The sequence below is a fragment of the Diadema antillarum genome, unplaced genomic scaffold (assembly GCF_040938485.1).
Source record: "Diadema antillarum isolate AM-2024a unplaced genomic scaffold, OU_Dant_1.0 scf00000108, whole genome shotgun sequence".
Classification (NCBI taxonomy): domain Eukaryota; kingdom Metazoa; phylum Echinodermata; class Echinoidea; order Diadematoida; family Diadematidae; genus Diadema; species Diadema antillarum.
In genome coordinates, this window is record NW_027270997.1 from 1,577,839 (window position 1) to 1,595,209 (window position 17,371).

The 17,371-nt window shown below is 42.5% G+C and overlaps 2 pseudogenes; both read left to right on the top strand.

The window, feature by feature from the left end:
• The first annotated feature begins 3,707 nt into the window (after window positions 1-3,707).
• LOC139719304 (uncharacterized) lies at window positions 3,708-11,124 on the top strand (annotated as a pseudogene).
• A 3,308-nt stretch (window positions 11,125-14,432) lies between these two features.
• LOC139719305 (uncharacterized) lies at window positions 14,433-17,171 on the top strand (annotated as a pseudogene).
• Window positions 17,172-17,371: the final 200 nt, after the last annotated feature.

Below are 17,371 nucleotides of genomic sequence, written 5' to 3' on the forward strand. Positions count from 1 at the left end.
CATAGTAAACAACGAACAAATCCCGGTTGCAACTATACGCGTGGCCAGATGGTAGAAAAATTTGTTTTGATGCTTGATGTTATGTTATTGATAATGGTCTTATCATTTTTCCATAGTTCTTCTTGCAAGCATCAAGGTTTGAGTATTCCACCGAGGTTGTCGACGATTATCGAAACCCACCAGTTGTTGCCATTCGTGATGTGAATGGTAGTCCAAAGAAGATGGGAGTATCGGTGCGTGGCACCGTAAATCAGGTATTTGTTTTTGACAAACATTTTATTGCAGCTCCACATGCCCAGTGGAAAACAAATACGTAGAAAGAGTGGGTGGCGGTCCTCTATGGAAGAAAAACCTCTGTTGGACGAGTTGTTGATATCTCTTCAGGCAACACAGCCACTGTGCAGTTCTTGAAGGGAAAAAACTGAACAGCAGAGACATCCAAGAAGTTTCAAGCAAATTTTTGATTTGTCCAGTTGCTGTTCAGCATGATATCAAAAGAGAAGATGTCATAATTCTAAACTTGTGTAATGTCAACTTCATGTACATATTCTGTTCATCTTTCCTTTCCCTTGATCAGATTTACCCATGCTTGTAGAGAGAGTGGGAACCCTTCTCAAAAATATCAACAATTCTGCCAGTGTTGAGACTGTCACAAGCAGTGGTGCAGACTTACGCCCTTACTCAGATCTAGCCAGTGTGAAAAGCAGCCCTACTACCTCTGCTTCAAAGCCTATGCCCTTCCAGCCTCCAAAATCTGTTGGACATCTGCAATATCAGCCAGTGCAGAGAGATGTATGCTTGCATGCAACTTCCCTATTTATCCTTTGCCGTAATCATTGATAGCTTGCTTGAGTCAAAGGGGGGGGGGGGGGGGGGGGGGGGTACTATGTCTTTAAGCACATATGAATAAGTGAAGACAGATTTTAAAAGAAGGTGATGTATGTTAATCCCTTTATAGGTTTCTGTCTCACACCCACTTCCTCAATCCCTTATCATGAGTTCAGAAAATCTGTGTAAATTCGTCGCAGCCATCTTATCCCTTAAGCATCATAGCATTCAATGATCTTTTCAACAAAAGTCAATTGTTGCACTTTGTGTATAAAATGTCTTGAAATACTTTTTTGAATCTGCAAAAATGACATGACAGTTGTGATGTGTCATACATTAGATATATTCTGAAAATGTGTATGATTATTATCTTATTCTATTTTTTCATGTCAATTCAATAGGTTAGCAACTGATAAGGTCAAGGAATCATGAAACTTTGCAGCAGTAATGTTGATGGATATGCCACTAATCTAGGTCCTTATGTCTGATTTTTTGTTTCTTTCAAATCTGTAATCTCTCATCAGTTAAAGACATCATCAGGAGAAGTTTTGCTGGAGGAAGATGAAGTGTCTCTCCTGGACACCAGTTCTCCTACGGCCACCGTGAACACATTTTGTTGAAGGTGTTCGGTCGGGAGATGCTCATCACCCATTCCCTGCAAGGGACTAAGTGCAACTTGCACAAGGACCTGGAAGCAAAGCGACCTGCACTACCTGTAGAAGATCAAAGCTGTGAGAGGTATGTGTGCTAAATATATACATTTTATCACTAGAATACAGTGTGAACTTAAACTCCTCTATTAGTCCTTTTGAATTCCAGTAAACCTCCTCTACTACTCCTTTTGAAATACGTACAGTCAACCTCGCATACCCCGACGTCCTGCATCTAGTGCTTTTTTTTTCTTTTTTTCTTTTTTTACATTGAGGGGAATGTCAAGGAAGCCCCATGGCTTTTTTCTTTCAATCCTCAACCTGCTTAACATCAACAAAATCAAATTCTATGAAAATCAGAAAAAAAAGGCAGTGCTGACCTCTCAGCAGTGAATACTGCCTGTTTGGAGATTGTTTGTGAAGTAAGAAGGGAAGTTTGCAGGGATCTCATAGCAATTTGTGGGGATGGGAGGTATCTGTCCCCAGGCTTTAACACTAAGTATTGCTCAAACAGCTTCACAGAAATAACTCAAAAAAGATCATGGCCATGTCCCTTGTATAAGTGAAAAGGGCCACTAGCTCTGTGGCAAATGGAAGAATTGTGTTTCAAAAGGGCCCTGGACGAACTCCTAGACGAGAATTGTAGTATCGCCACAGTTGCAACTGATAGACACACGGACATAAGGAAGCTGATGAGAGAGGAATACCCAGACATCGAACATCAGTTCAATGTCTGGCACAAGACCAAATCTGTTGTTAAGAAACTCACTGCTACGAGTAGACGCAAAGAGTGTGAGTGTGTGTATTTTTATAATGTGCATAAATTTTCCCCAAAAGAATCAAGATACTTTACTATCTATATTTCATTGTAAATGATCTATATTTTGTTGCACGACATATTTTGAGTTGATCCAGTAGATGTACAGTTTGCGGTAATGTTCGGATTGTTTCAAGATGTTTCCGTTCCATGTCATTTCAACAGATATGAGTTTCTCGAAGACCTTAGTGATGAAGATTTTGGTGTTGATGTTTCACATTCATCATGCAAGAGCAATCAGAGAAAGAAACCAACCAACAGACTGAAAAGGTGGTATATGAAAAGGAAGGACAAACTGGGAATTCCAGAAATGAAAAATGTGTGTGTGAAGAAAAGAGCAGATTGTAACAGAGATGAATCAGATTCCACATTCATGACAAATCTGACCAAGAGGTGATTTCAGCCATTAGACACTGCAGTTGATGATGGTTGGACAACTGTGAAATCAAGGAAGACAAAATGATTGAGAAGACAGAAGTAACAACATCCCAAACAATGACGGACAATCCCAAGACCACATCCGCCGTCTTGGGATTCGTGAACAGCAGATAAACTGAGAAGATGACTTTGACTAATGAACATTGCATACTGAATGGTGATCAGACTACATGTGCCTCTCTCCCTTCCACAGACATTGAAAAAGGAGTTTGGAATGTGAACAGGCTCTATGGAGGTGGAATTTATGCATGGCAACCATGAAAGAAAGGTCGTTTCACAAAGATCAACAAACAAAGTGTGGTACCGGTAATAAATGTTGACAGTCAGTTGCCTAATAATGGGAAGGTCAAACCTGACATTCCTGAAGGAGAAGGTGTAGCAAAGAATGTTCCATCAGCTGAAGGCTTGCCCAGGAAGCGGTCCATGTGATGCGACAGGGAATCACTGCATTCATTCGTCGGTAGCTGGGATTTGGACGAATTGCATTTTTCTTCTACTATCTTTAATGAGTGTCTTCTGGAGTTGTGCAAAAAGCTTCCCAACTGTGAGTGTCTTTATCTAAGAGAAGAATTTCAGGATAGCCGCTTGTAAGTTGTATGCTGCAGATGTTATTCACCTAAATAAACCAGGTAAAACTGTGTTGGCTGCACTATTTCCAACTCCACTGTCTTGCTAGTGGTTCACAGTCAACAAGTGGAAGGACTTGCCATAGTGGATACAAATGGATGCCTGCAGAACTGACAAGGCTGCATACCCCAAGGAAGCCCCCCCGATCCACCTACTTCTACTTCGATCGTCCTAGCAGAAAGAAACTAGAAATGTCGCTACGGCGACTGGTGTATGCCTCCGCCATAATGCATGCTTCTCCTAATAGGTCTATAGTACAATGTACTCCTCGTGGTACCGTCCGACCACAGGCCAAAGGGGCCGGTTCCCCTCTCTTAGTAATTGATTCCCACTTCCATCAGGACAGGATGGAGCGTTTCCTCAAGCAAAGGTCTGGGTCCGACCTTGGCAAGGAGGGTAGGCTGCCCTCCCAAGGTTCCTGTGAGTGTGGTCGGAGGGGTTCTACATTACTGTGACCCCGACCATTACTCCAGCATAGTGTTCCCAGAGGACGCCCGGTGGAAGGTAGTAGTGGGCATCCATCCCAAGCATGCTGACAGGACCTCCGACCAGCAGATCTTTGAGCTGGAACAATTGCTCACAGACGCCAGAGTCGCGGGAGTCAGTGAGCTGGGGCTGGACTACTCCGTCCCCGATTCTTGCTGGACTGTCCAGTTGGGCCTCATGGAACGGATCCTGAGGATCGGGACCATCGGAAAGTGCATGTCCTGCATGTGCGCAGCAGTCGGGGTAATCCCGAGGGGGAGGCTGCTCATCAGCAGTTCCACGAGATCATGCAGGAGCATTGTCCACCGGATACCCGGATCCACTTGCTGTCCTTTCTTGTCCTTTCTGCCTTGCCCTTTGGTTTCCTTCTACATTTCTGTCCCTACATTTCCTTTCGCAACCCACCTACAATGTAGGGAGTCGCATTGTTAGTTGTTGTTAGTTAAGCCCCAATGTTTTGGGCATTGTTAGAGGTGCCCCCAAGGTTTTTGTTGGGTTAAAGTTTGAGTGGCCCTCAGGAGTTAATTAGGTAGATAGTTGTATTGTGTTCATATATGTACTCTTAAAAGGGGTTAAATTACCTATTTATAGACCCAAAAATCATCAAGATATCAAATTTTGGATTTTTATGAGATTGGAATCTTCAACTATTGACTGACCTATCAAAAAAAAAAAATATTTTGAAATCTGCCCTAGAAGGGGTCAAAAAGTTAATCAAAAGTTTATGTTTCATACTGTTTTGTGACCTCAGATCTCATGTGAATCAAAGATTATAATAAGATAATTCAAAAATCTCTAAATTTATTATCATTCATGCTACTTCAACATATGAGGTACCAAATTGAAGGGTAGGGTCTGAGCTATCAGACTAGCTCAATATCAGTGTGCTGCCACCTAGTGGTAGGCATGTATGCATGTGCATTGTCATGCCTGTGCCACATGACATACACCACACACACTGTGACAGTTTTTTGTGTAATTTGCTCTTAGTTTGCACTACTTTCACTTTCACCATGGGCAAAAGAAAGGCTTGTTACTACAAGAAAAAGAAGAGATTCAGTGGAATTCCACTACATGAGCCCAAGAAGAAGAGGGAGAAGCTTGAAGCAGCCGCTATACACCTGTTGCCACTGTTGGGGAGGACACTGCTTCTAGGAGAAAGCTGACCTCCCAGTGTGGTCTCACACCTTCAGATCTGTGTGGGACCAGCTCTGAAATCTTGGGCTCAAATCTGATAACAAGCCTGCTCGTGCTGAATGCCGCTTTAGTCGAATTCAAGGGCCATACCTGCCAAGGAGGTGAGTTTCTCTGTATTTAATCAATTGTTATTTGATTGTGAATAATAATAAATGTATATTCCTTTACAACATAGATAGACTAGAGCTCAAGAAAGCCGTGTAAATTTACTCCACGAGTCTAACGTTCGTAATTGTTCAGTGTCTGCTGAATATACTGCAGCACTAAACTGGTACTCTCATGTTACATGTCAAGTTTTGTGGCTGGAATAATCATATAAAGATATGACTTTCCTTGCATTGAGTATGATAACTTACATAGATATGGCTCGAAGTCTGCAGAAGTTGTAAACGAACAGATAAGGTGTGTTTCTGTGTATGATATTGTCTCCTGATGTGTAGTGTAAATGTCATAGTGCATGTAAAAATTATGAGGCAACATAGGGATAATGAATTACCCATAAACCAGACAGCTACACTTACCACTACAGTATCTTTTTTCAGATGAACATTTAACATTACCACATGAGTAATCAGGAGGAATATTGTCTGTTGACTGAAATATGATGCCAAATTCATATATCTGTGTTTTTAATTTCAGGTGTTCTGCAGTTTGCTGAAGCTGACAAGCAACGAAGTGGTCTCTGTAGCACCCTTGTCCACCAGTGCTCTGTCTGCAAGACAGAGCACAGCTTCAAAACATCTGCCAATGTAGCGGAGGGTGCTGGGCAGTCTGCAGAAATCAACCGCCGCTCTGTCATCGCAGCAGTGGAGTTGGGGCTGGGACGTGAAGGACTGGCTGACTTCTGCTCATATATGAACCTTCCATCCCCAGTCAACTCAAAATGCTTCCAGGAGCACCTGAACAACTTGAAGTCTCAGAGCAAAGCAGTAAGATATGATATTTCTTAAAGGACAAGTTCACCTTCATATACATGTGGATTGAGTGAAGGCAACAATGTTAGTAGAACGCATCAGTGAAAGTTTGGGGAAAATCCGACAATCCATTCAAAAGTTATGAATTTTTAAAATATCTGTGCAATCACTGCTGGAGGAGGAGACTACTACAGTGTCTGATGTCACATGCGTACAACGATATAAGGAAAATAAAAAGAGAATTTCACAAAACTTGACTTTTTGAATAAAGTGCACATTTCCTCGACTTGTTACTGACTTATGTTAGGGGTAATATTATTCCCCCTGACTTCTGAAAGAGAGAAGTCGAGTGCTCTTTTATTATGTGAGAAAAGTGAGAATATCTTCAATTTTCTTTATACTTTCTTTATATAGTTGTACTCATATGACATCACAAGCTATAGTGGTCTTCTCATCCAGCCGTGACTGAGCAGAAACTTCAAAAATTCATAACTTTTGAACGGATTTTCCGATTTTCCTCAAACTCTCATTGATGTGTTCTACTAATATTGCTGCATTCACTCAACATTCATGTCTATGAAGGTGAACTTGTCCTTTAAGTGTTTTATTGCTTCAATATTGAAGATTTCTTTTCTTATGTAATAGAAATAGTAACTTGTGATCACACAATATCATTAATGAAATAATTTGTGTGTGTGTGTTTGTTGTCCATTCTCATCTACAGACAGCTGAGCAGCAGATGACAGAGGCCGCCGGTCGTGTCCGGGCTCATATTGTGGAGGGGAACCCAGAGCTGGCGGGGGAGGAGTTGCTGGATGTGGCAGTGTCATATGATGGGACTTGGCATAAGAGAGGGTTTGTGTCTAATCATGGGGTGGGGGTGGTAATTAGCATGGATACAGGGGAGGTGTTAGACAGGGAGGTTCTTTCTAAGGATTGTAGAGAATGTAAGCTAAGGGATGGGTGGGATAGGGATACAGAGGAGTTTAGGAAGTGGTGGGATGGGCATAAGGACAATTGTTTGGGAGGGCACAAGGGGTCTTGTGGGAAAATGGAAGTACCGTAAAGTTCCGTGTATAAGACGCACCCGTGTATAAGACGCACCCCTAATTTCGGACCTAAAATTAAAAAAAAAAACAAAACACGAAAATGTCCACGCAAATATTGCGTGTGTCATACATATTATTTCAGCTCAAAATTTCCCTAGAATGCAGCATGTATTTGCTCTATTTTTCGTTTCCTTTTATATTTTCTTTTAACGGTATTCATCGGACATCAACAAAATATGGAAGACTCAAAATGCGAGACTTGTCTCGGTACTCACTTGCTATTGTTTCGCCTTTCAATCATGGTACATGTGTCATGCATATCGTACTCATGAGTGTACAGTACGATCTTTGCTGTCATACATAGCAGAGGGTGTCTCGCTTATTGACGCATGTCAGACTGGAAGGTTCATTACGAAAAATAAGAAAAACATCAACAAGTGTAGCAGAGGGATCATACGGCAAGACGTACGGTGCGTACGGTAATTACACTCATGCACTGTTACCAGTAACATGTGTGTCTCTTGTACCATGCTTGTATGCACAGTGCTAGCCTTTTGCAAAAGGCAGCTCGCTATAATTTCAGCACACGCTCACAGAGAGCAATGGACTTGCACACACAGCGCGCAATGGGCAAGCGCGCTTCGATCCGATCGCTGTGTGCACGCGAGTCCATTGCAAAAGCCTCTCTGCAGCTGCTGCATGCCTTTGCCAAAGGCTTGCATGCTAGCTAGCTAGCTAGCTACAGTGTAGCTATGGTATCCTAGCTGGCTTCGCACTCGTGAAATAAAGAGCAAACGAACGACATGGGTATGCATGCATGCTTCACACATCGTTCATATTTACGGTGACATAGTGTCGATCCTACTCCGTATTTTACAGCTTTTGTCTATGGCCATATTGATACTAGCACATTGATAAGTTTTACGGTACCGGTATTGGTAATTTAGTAATGATACCTGTACATCGCGTATTCCAGCTACTAGGTTGGCTGTTGGTAGCTTGGTAGACTGACATCGGTAGCATGTACAGCAGTGCTGTTACAGCTGTTGTCTATGGCCAGATTGATACATCGTTACTGCACAAGGCCGATGTAAGTTTATCTCGTATTTGCAGCTTTTGTGTGTGTCCAGATTGAAAGATCGCTCTTTTATCCGCAAGTTTTAGTGATTGCTTACCTTCCAAACGTCGATGGGCATACATGGCCCCAAGTTGGCCTTATAAAATTGGGTGTACATGACAGATTTTTTTCCCGTGATTCGACTGTACCCGTGTATACGACGCACCCCCGATTTTCAACGTTTTCCGACGAAAAAATAGTGCGTCTTATACACGGAACTTTACGGTAGATGCAGCAGTAGCAATATGGGGTAGGTCGGTAGAGAAGCACAGGCTAAGGTATAGGTACATGGTAAGCGATGGTGATAGTAAGGCATTTAGGGCAGTAGAAGACACATATGGGGAGGATTGTAAAGTAGAGAAGTTAGACTGTGTAGGACATGTAGGGAAGCGTATGTTTAATCATTTAGATAAGTTTAGGAAGAGTGAGAACCAAAGTCAGGAATTTAGGAAGTTGCTAAATAAGCGGGGGGCTGGACGTGGGGCAGGGTGATTACATGGTAATGCGGATGAGGGGACAGTAGGTATACAAGGTTGATTTCGATATGTTCAGTGCGTGGAAGCAATAATATTATTTGCTCATTGTATCTTTGACAAAATTGACATTCCATGTCATTTCAACACATGCAATGTACAAACTTCTCGAAGACCTTGAAGGGAAGAGGTCAAGTAAGAGCCTATCCTTACAATGATGTTTGTAAAGACAAGCGCACAGATGAGAGTGTTAGAGCTCAAGCTATAGAGAAGAATTAACCAGTGTTTGGTGTAAGGGTCTCTCTCCTCTCTTTAGAGTCCCTCATTTCAATTTGGTAAGCGGTTTCCCTCCTGATCCCCTGCACGCAATATTCTTTGGTGTTGGATGCCAATTAGCCTCACTGTGGCTGGACTCGTGTAATCATCCTGCACAGTTTTATTTAGGTGGTTCACTGAATGACAGGGGCAGAAAATTGGCCAATTTTTATCCACCTACAGAAGTGACCAGAACCCCCATCCTATTCATGATCGAGTGCACTGGAAGGTGTCAGTTGGATTCTTCTTTATAGTACTCTAGTCTTCAAAGGTATTTTGTGACCCAAATTTTTACACCATTGGATGCCACTTGTACATGCCATTTTACACCTTAAGTGCGGAAAGAATTAAAACAATTGGTCTGACCGGAGCAAATGATGCATTGAAAAAATTTGTGACTCAGTTCCAAGACTTGTATGGCAGGAATAATATGTCCTTCAATATCCACCAATTACTACATTTGGCAGAATCTGTTAGAGAATGGGTCCCACTTTGGACACATTCCTCTGCCTGGTATGAAGGCAATAGTGATGAAGATTTTGGTGTTGATGTTTCACATTTATCATGCAAGAGCAATCAGAGAAAGAAACCAAGCAACAGACTGAAAAAGATGTATGTGAAAAGAAAGGACAAACTGGGAATTCCAGAAATGAAAAATGTGTGTGTGAAGAAAAGAGCAGATTGTAACATAGATGAATCAAATTCCACATTCATGACAAATCTGACCAAGAGGCGATTTCAGCCATTAGACACTGCAGTTAATGATGGTTGGACAACTGTGAAATCAAGGAAGACAAAAATGATTGAGAAGACAAAAGTGACAACATCCCAAACAATGACTGACAATCCCAAGACCAAGACCATTAACAAGAGCTCAGTGAGATCAGTAAATGGTGTGATTCTCCAATCTGGTGTGACCTACATTGGCAATTTCCCAGTTCACCACCGACATCCGTCACATCTCAGGCCAACGGAACACAGCTGCTGACGCACTCTCTCGAGCTTTCATCAACAATGTGAGCACTACCCCCATTGACTTCGACGTCATTGCTCTTGCCCAAGAGGACGACGAGGACCTCAAACACCTCACGACTGACACTTCACTCAAACTCTCACCAGTGCCAATCCCCTCATCAGATCACACGATATTTTGTGATTTGTCAACTGGATTTCGTCATCCATACATTCCAGCCCCTCATCGCAAGGCGATCTTTCACTCCCTTCATCAACTCTCTCATCCAGGGGTAAGAGCAACGCAGAAACTGGTTACTGACAGATTTGTTTGGAACGGTATCAATCATGATGTTCGTTCATGGGCCAAAACATGTCTACAGTGCCAACACAGCAAAATTCATCGCCACAACAAAGCACCCCTCGGTACCTTCTCATCACCCGATGCACGATTCGACCATGTTCACATCAACATCGTCGGCCCACTCCCTCCATCAAATGGTCACACAAACCTCCTCACATGTGTCGATCGATTCACACGATGGCCTGAAGCCTTCCCCATGAGCGACATCAGTCGCTCGAGTCTTCGTCATTCACTGGGTTGCACGATTCGGCGCACCATCGACCATCACAACAGACAGAGGTCGTCAATTTTAATCCAATCTCTTCAACGCTCTCACTACGCAACTCGGATCCACTTGCATTCGCACAACGGCATACCATCCGACATCGAACGGCCTCGTCAAACGCCTACATCGTCAACTCAAAGCCTCTCTCATGGCACACGATGACGCCAAATGGACCGAGACACTACCACTCGTTCTCCTCGGCATTCGGACTGCAGTGAAGACAGACATAGGCTGCTCAGCTGCAGAGTTTGTCTATGGGACAACGCTACAACTCCCAGGCCAGTGCATCACCAAGCATGAACAGACCACAACGGACATCGACCCTTCCGAGTAAGTCCAACGTCTACATAAGAGTTCACGCAGGACACGCACCCGCCATCAACACGCACTCAACACAAACCGACATTCATACACAACGACCTCAACACATCTTCACACGTTTTCATTCGCGATGACACCATGAGAAAACCACTACAGCACCCATAGAGAGGTCCCTTTCTGGTCATTCAGAATGCTGACAAGTTTTTCGTGATCGACTACCACGGCAAACACGGCACCGTCAGCATCGACCGCTTGAAACCAGTATTAATAGAAATGGATATCATCCCCAAGCCATTGCCTCGCACCACATGACCATCCGTGACGACAAACACTCAACGCACGACACAACCTGCCACGCCCCCTTCCATCCCACCTCGGATCCCCACCTCACACTCCAACCAAATGACCACGGAAATCAAGAAAACAGGCTCCGGTCGTCATGTGCGATTCCCCACGAAATACGTTGACTACTGTGACAACGGTTGAAGATACATTTTTGTTTCTTACCGATTCAGCTTGTTGCTTTCTAAGTCATTGTACATATCATTTTATCACTCTCGCTCACCTAAGAACATTCTACTCTATTTTTTTCACACTCATCGATTGCTCCTGCATCTCATTTCGCAGCAATCTACGGGGGAGCTACTTGTATCAGCACAGTGAGTCACACATTCATTTTCTCACTCTACTGAGAATTGTTTTCGTCCACTCGCCGACAATATCCGCTAGTGGTCACTTTTAGCGTAATACAAGCACATTTTTACGACTGCTCTGGCCCTCTGTATTGCGAGCACTCATATATCATCTGTCAGAACACTCCTACGGTCACCATGACAACGCGAGATGGACATCCTTTCTAAAGGGGGTATCTCACTGAGCGGCGAACGTTTGCGAACGTAGCGAATTTGGGAATTCGCCAGGGTTCGTAAACGGTTGCAAAAGGTTCGTTAACATTCGCAAGAAAGTTCGCAAACGGTTTTTATTGTCGCAAACAGTTTTTCTTGTCGCAAAGAAATTTTGAACATGTTCAAAATTTCTTTGCGAACCTTTGCGAATTTGTATTTTCGCTAACAGTTGCAAACATTCGCAAAACACTCGTAAGAATTCGCAAACGGTCGTAATACGGTGTAACATTTTTATATGATTCGCCACTGCTAGCGAACAAGTAACCACATGGTTCCTATCTAAAAGCTTCTGAAACAGACAAGGTTCCACTCTAAGAAAGTTCTTGAAGCTCTTGACATCTCCATCATGATTGTAATTGCTTCAAAAGCTTTTCATATTGACTAAAGTCTGTCCTCTGCAACAAGCACTCTCTGACTCTCTTTCTTTTCTTCCTTCCTTTCTTGTTTTTCTTTATTTTATTTCTCTTATGCAGCACTGCTAATAGCTGTAGCAGCAGCCTGACAAAGCAGCTCTTCAAGGATAGCAACACCTTGAGCCTCTTCTTGGCAGAAATTTATTTCCATATCTTGGAAATCCATCTTGAACGGTTGTCACAAGAGATCTGAATTCAGTGGAAGGTTTTATGTCGTTTTATGGGTCTTACTATACACAATCGCCTGGTACTTTTCTACGTTCAAGAACATTCGCAAAATTGTCGCAAAGGATTTGCAAACAGTTGCTAATATTTGCAAAACTGTCGCTAACATTTGCAAAATTGTCGCTAACATTTGCTAACACTCGCTAATAGTCGCCACCTGTGTTCGCAAACACTTTCGCAAACATTTGCTAAAGTGTTGCTAATTGTCGCTAAACATCGCTAAAAGTCGCTAACTGTCACTAATGGCAGAAGCGAACTTTGATTTTCGCAAACATTCGTCAGAAAAGTTGGCGAATCTCAAATTCGCTATGTTCGCAAACGTTCGCCGCTCAGTGAGATACCAGCTTAACCAATCTCCTTCTTTCTTCCCTTCACGTCGCGAAGAAGTTTCGCACGCATGTTACAACTCTCCATTCACAAAAATCAACTTTTCACACGTACACTACATTTCTTGACCAGCTTTCGACATGAAAGCATGGAAATGTCAAGTTGTAAACTCACCAAACTTCATCATCAAACATCGAACTCGCGAACTTCTCTCTCTCTCTCTCTCAATCTATCTATTTCCCTTTCCATCTCTAAGCTCGCCATCTTGTGGACCATCCAACATTGTGCTATTTCATCATTGTGCTACTTCAGGAAATCGTTATTGTGTGTCGCGTTATATGTTCTTGGGTATATATACCAAACGAGAGAAGTGCAATAAGTGAACTTTCAATTGGAGGACCATTTCCTGCAACATCAACTCCAGGTGCAGCTCGGCAACGCGGGAGATATTGTGTGCATAAAAACAACGAATGGCGAGTAGCAGGATATTTTCTACACTCTACTATCTCACTATGAAATCCCTTCAGGTATGACTTGATGAGAAATCTAGAGGTCAGTGAATGTGATGCATGTTGCAATGTGATCAATAAAAATGAAAGCAAAGTACCATGTGAGAATTGCGGCAAGTAGTTTCATGTGATGTGTACAGGACCCAGAGGCTAAACTGTGTGATGCAAGGTTGATTTGGATGTACGTTCAGAGCGAGGGAGCTATAATATTGCTCATCGCATCTTTGATGACAAAATTGGCATTCCATGCCATTTCAACAGATAGGAAAGAGGTCATGTAAGAGCCTATCCTTACAATGATGTTTGTAAAGACAGGCGCAGAGATGAGAGCATTAGAGCTCATGCTTTCCAAGCTGTAGAGAAGAATTCACCAGTGTTTGATACAAAGGGTCTCTCTCCTCTCTTTAGAGTCTCTCATGTCAATTTGGTAAGTGGTTTCCCTCCTGACCCCTTTAGGCAATATTCCTTGGTGTTGGACGGCAATTAGCCTCACTGTGGCTGGATTCGTGTAATCATCCTGAACAGTTTTATTTATGTGGTTCACTGAATGACAGGGGCAGAAAATTGGCCAATTTTTATCCACCTACAGAAGTGACCAGAACCCCCATCCTATTCATGATCGAGTGCACTGGAAGGTGTCAGTTGGATTCTTCTTTATAGTACTCTAGTCTTCAAAGGTATTTTGTGACCCAAATTTTTACACCATTGGATGCCACTTGTACATGCCATTTTACACCTTAAGTGCGGAAAGAATTAAAACAATTGGTCTGACCGGAGCAAATGATGCATTGAAAAAATTTGTGACTCAGTTCCAAGACTTGTATGGTAGGAATAATATGTCCTTCAATATCCACCAATTACTACATTTGGCAGAATCTGTTAGAGAATGGGTCCCACTTTGGACACATTCCTCTGCCTGGTATGAAGGCAATAGTGATGAAGATTTTGGTGTTGATGTTTCACATTCATCATGCAAGAGCAATCAGAGAAAGAAACCAACCAACAGAATGAAAAAGTGGCATGTCAAAAGAAAGGACAAACAGGGCATTCCAGAAATGAAAAATGTGTGTGTGAAGAAAAGGGCAGATTGTAACAGAGATGAATCAGATTCCACATTCATGACAAATCTGACCAAGAGGCAATTTCAGCCATTAGACACTGCAGTTGATGATGGTTGGACAACTGTGAAATCAAGGAAGACAAAAATGATTGAGAAGACAAAAGTGACGACATCCCAAAAAATGACGGACAATCCCAAGACCAAGACCAATAACAAGAGCTCAGTGAGATCAGTAAATGGTGTGATTCTCCAACCTGGTGTGACCTACATTGGCAAAGCAATGAGAGACTACTATCTTGAAAGACAGAAAAGAGCTAAGACCAGGAAGGGCAAGAAATCAAAAGTAGAAACAAGGCAAAGAGAACCTAGTAAACTAGTGAAGCAAAATGTGAATGCAAACTTGGACACAGAACGAAATGATAGTCTGCAGGTATAACCTGAATCTGTATAGAATGTATATTCAAAGTGTGTTCAGTCACCTCGTGTTATGGCAAAATACACTGAGCAAATCTATGCAAAAGCACAGAGAAGTTGGGCTGATGTGGCTAAAAGCACTCGGAAGATGACTAATGAACGTTGCATACTGAATGGTGATCAGTGTGTCTCTCTCCCTTCCATAGACATTGAAAAAGAAGTTTGGAATGTGAAGGCTCTACGGAGGTGGAAATGCATGGCAACCACGAAAGAAAGGTCGTTTCACAAAGATCAACAGACAAAGTGTGGTACCGGTAAAAAATGTTGACTGTCAGTTGCCTAATAATGGCTGGCTTCAGGTAGTCCTGCTCATGAAGCTCTAAACGATGTTGTCTTTGAGAAAACCATACTCAAGGACATTTGACAGATCACACTGTACCTACATACACAGGTAGTTTAGAGCAGTATCATGGCCTGATGTTACGGTATTGTCCAAAACGGCAATTTTTTGAGTACCCTTGCATGCTTGCTCGTACACAGCTAGCAGTAATTGACCACAATCACAACAGTGAGAGGGAGATGCGTAAGGACAAAACAGGACAAATTAAGTACATGTACACTGCTGTCTCCCAGACAGCTACCCAAGGATGGGTGCTCCGAGCTACTGTAGGTATGTTGGGAAGGATTTCAGCTTCGTAAATGGTACGATGAAGAATGTCATTGTGTTCAAACTATGCAACATTGAACTGGGAAGACCAGACATTCCAGATCTTCCAAAAATGGCACGTAACCCTTGCCTATCAATGGAAGAAATGCTTTCGAAACATAAAAGTCTTTTTGATTGCAAGGACAAGGAATGACTTACAAAACAATTCCTGAAGCATTTCTTCAATTTCTTTCAATTCCTGCTTTGAGTCCATATCTTGCAAGACATGGACTCAAATTACCTGTAGTCCAAGTCTATGTTTAACAATGGCGGTGTGAAGCAACATCCTTGCATTGTGAAAGTAAGCATTCTTTGATAGCAGTAGACCAAACCACAGCAAAGGTTGCCAGCCCCACACCCACAGTATGCCTCATGCAAACACGTACAAATGGTAATCATGACTGAAAGAAGTACAATAGTGCAAGCAATGATCATTGCCACTGGTGATATAGTCAATGGCACCTTGTACACTGAAATACCCAAGTATCCTGAAACTTACCAAAACACAAGAATGTAACACCAACGCTAAGAGACTTATCAGATATGTGTCATGTGCTGTTTTTTAAATGAAATGTGTGACATGAAAAAAGCCCTCTATTAATCCATCACAATATTTGAAACGAAGTGCAGGATAGAATCAAATTTCTATTCAAATTGTTCAGTGGAAAGTCCAAATTCTTAGATTTTGAAAAATTCAAAAACTGAGTTCATGTGTGTTAATGTTTTAAAATCTTGTGTAAACAAAGTGAATCATGACCACTATTTCTTGAGGTGTATGGTATCTAACATAACACTTGGTTTTCTTGCATATTGCTCATTTCTTTCTTGATTTACTCAGCATGGTCAATCCCCTTTTTCTAGCTGTTGTATAAGGAGGCTGAAAACTGTGAAGACATCCATTCAGCGTTCATCTGGGACTCTTATAAGTGATGAAATGGCAGATCTTGGTATTGGGCTCAACAAAGGACTTGCTGATATTGAGCTGACAACGTATGAAACTGAAGCACAAAATGGAAACAACAGTGCCTATTCCACACCAAAAGTTTCATGAGACAGAGGAGCACCAAAATTTGCAATCTCAGTAGACCACCTTAAATTTCTGTGCGAGTGTGGATTTTCAACAATTGAAATGGGTTCCATTCTTGGCATATCCCGCCAAACAGTCAGGCGCTGACTGAGGGAATATTCCATCACATTGCCTGCGTACTCAGGTATTGGGGCCATTGATTTAGACCAGCTTGTACGAGACATCATCAAGGGCAATACCAAATTAGGAACCAATTCAGTTTGTGCAAGACTGAAAGGAATGGGTGTCAAGGTCCAGAGGCATCGTGTAAGAGACAGCATGCTCCGTGTTGATCCAGAGGGAGTAGCACAGAGGGCCCCCGAGACATCAGTTACACAGAAGGACATTTCAAGTTGCTGGCCCTAATTCTCTGTGGCACATTGATGGAAACCACAAGCTGATAAGGTGGCGGATTGTAGTTCACGGTGGAATAGATGGATACAGTCGTCTCTTTGTATTTCTCAGAGCAGCAAACAACAGGGCTGAAACCGTTCTGGACAATTTTACGACAGCCATATTAACATATGGACTCCCATCAAGGGTCAGATGTGATCACGGTGGGAAAAACGATGATGTGTGCTCATTGATGAAAGTCCTTCGTGGAGGGGGAAGAGAAAGTGCCCTGCGTGGTGCAAGTACACACAATCAGAGAATCGAACGAGCCTGGGTAGATATGTGGTGTGGAGTCACAAATCTGTATTATGATTTTTTTTTTCTCTTTAAAGGATGAAGGCATACTTGACACAGACAATGAAGCACAGATTTGGGCTCTTTACAATGAGCGTGTTTATACAGAGAAGCAAAATACGCGCTCATGCTGGCTCATGCTGGCTCATGCGAGAGGACCTCTCGAATTTTGCTCTGTATAAACACGGCGTATGCCGGCATACGCCGCTAAATGCAGGCTCATGCGAGAGGTTCCGTCCGCCACCTT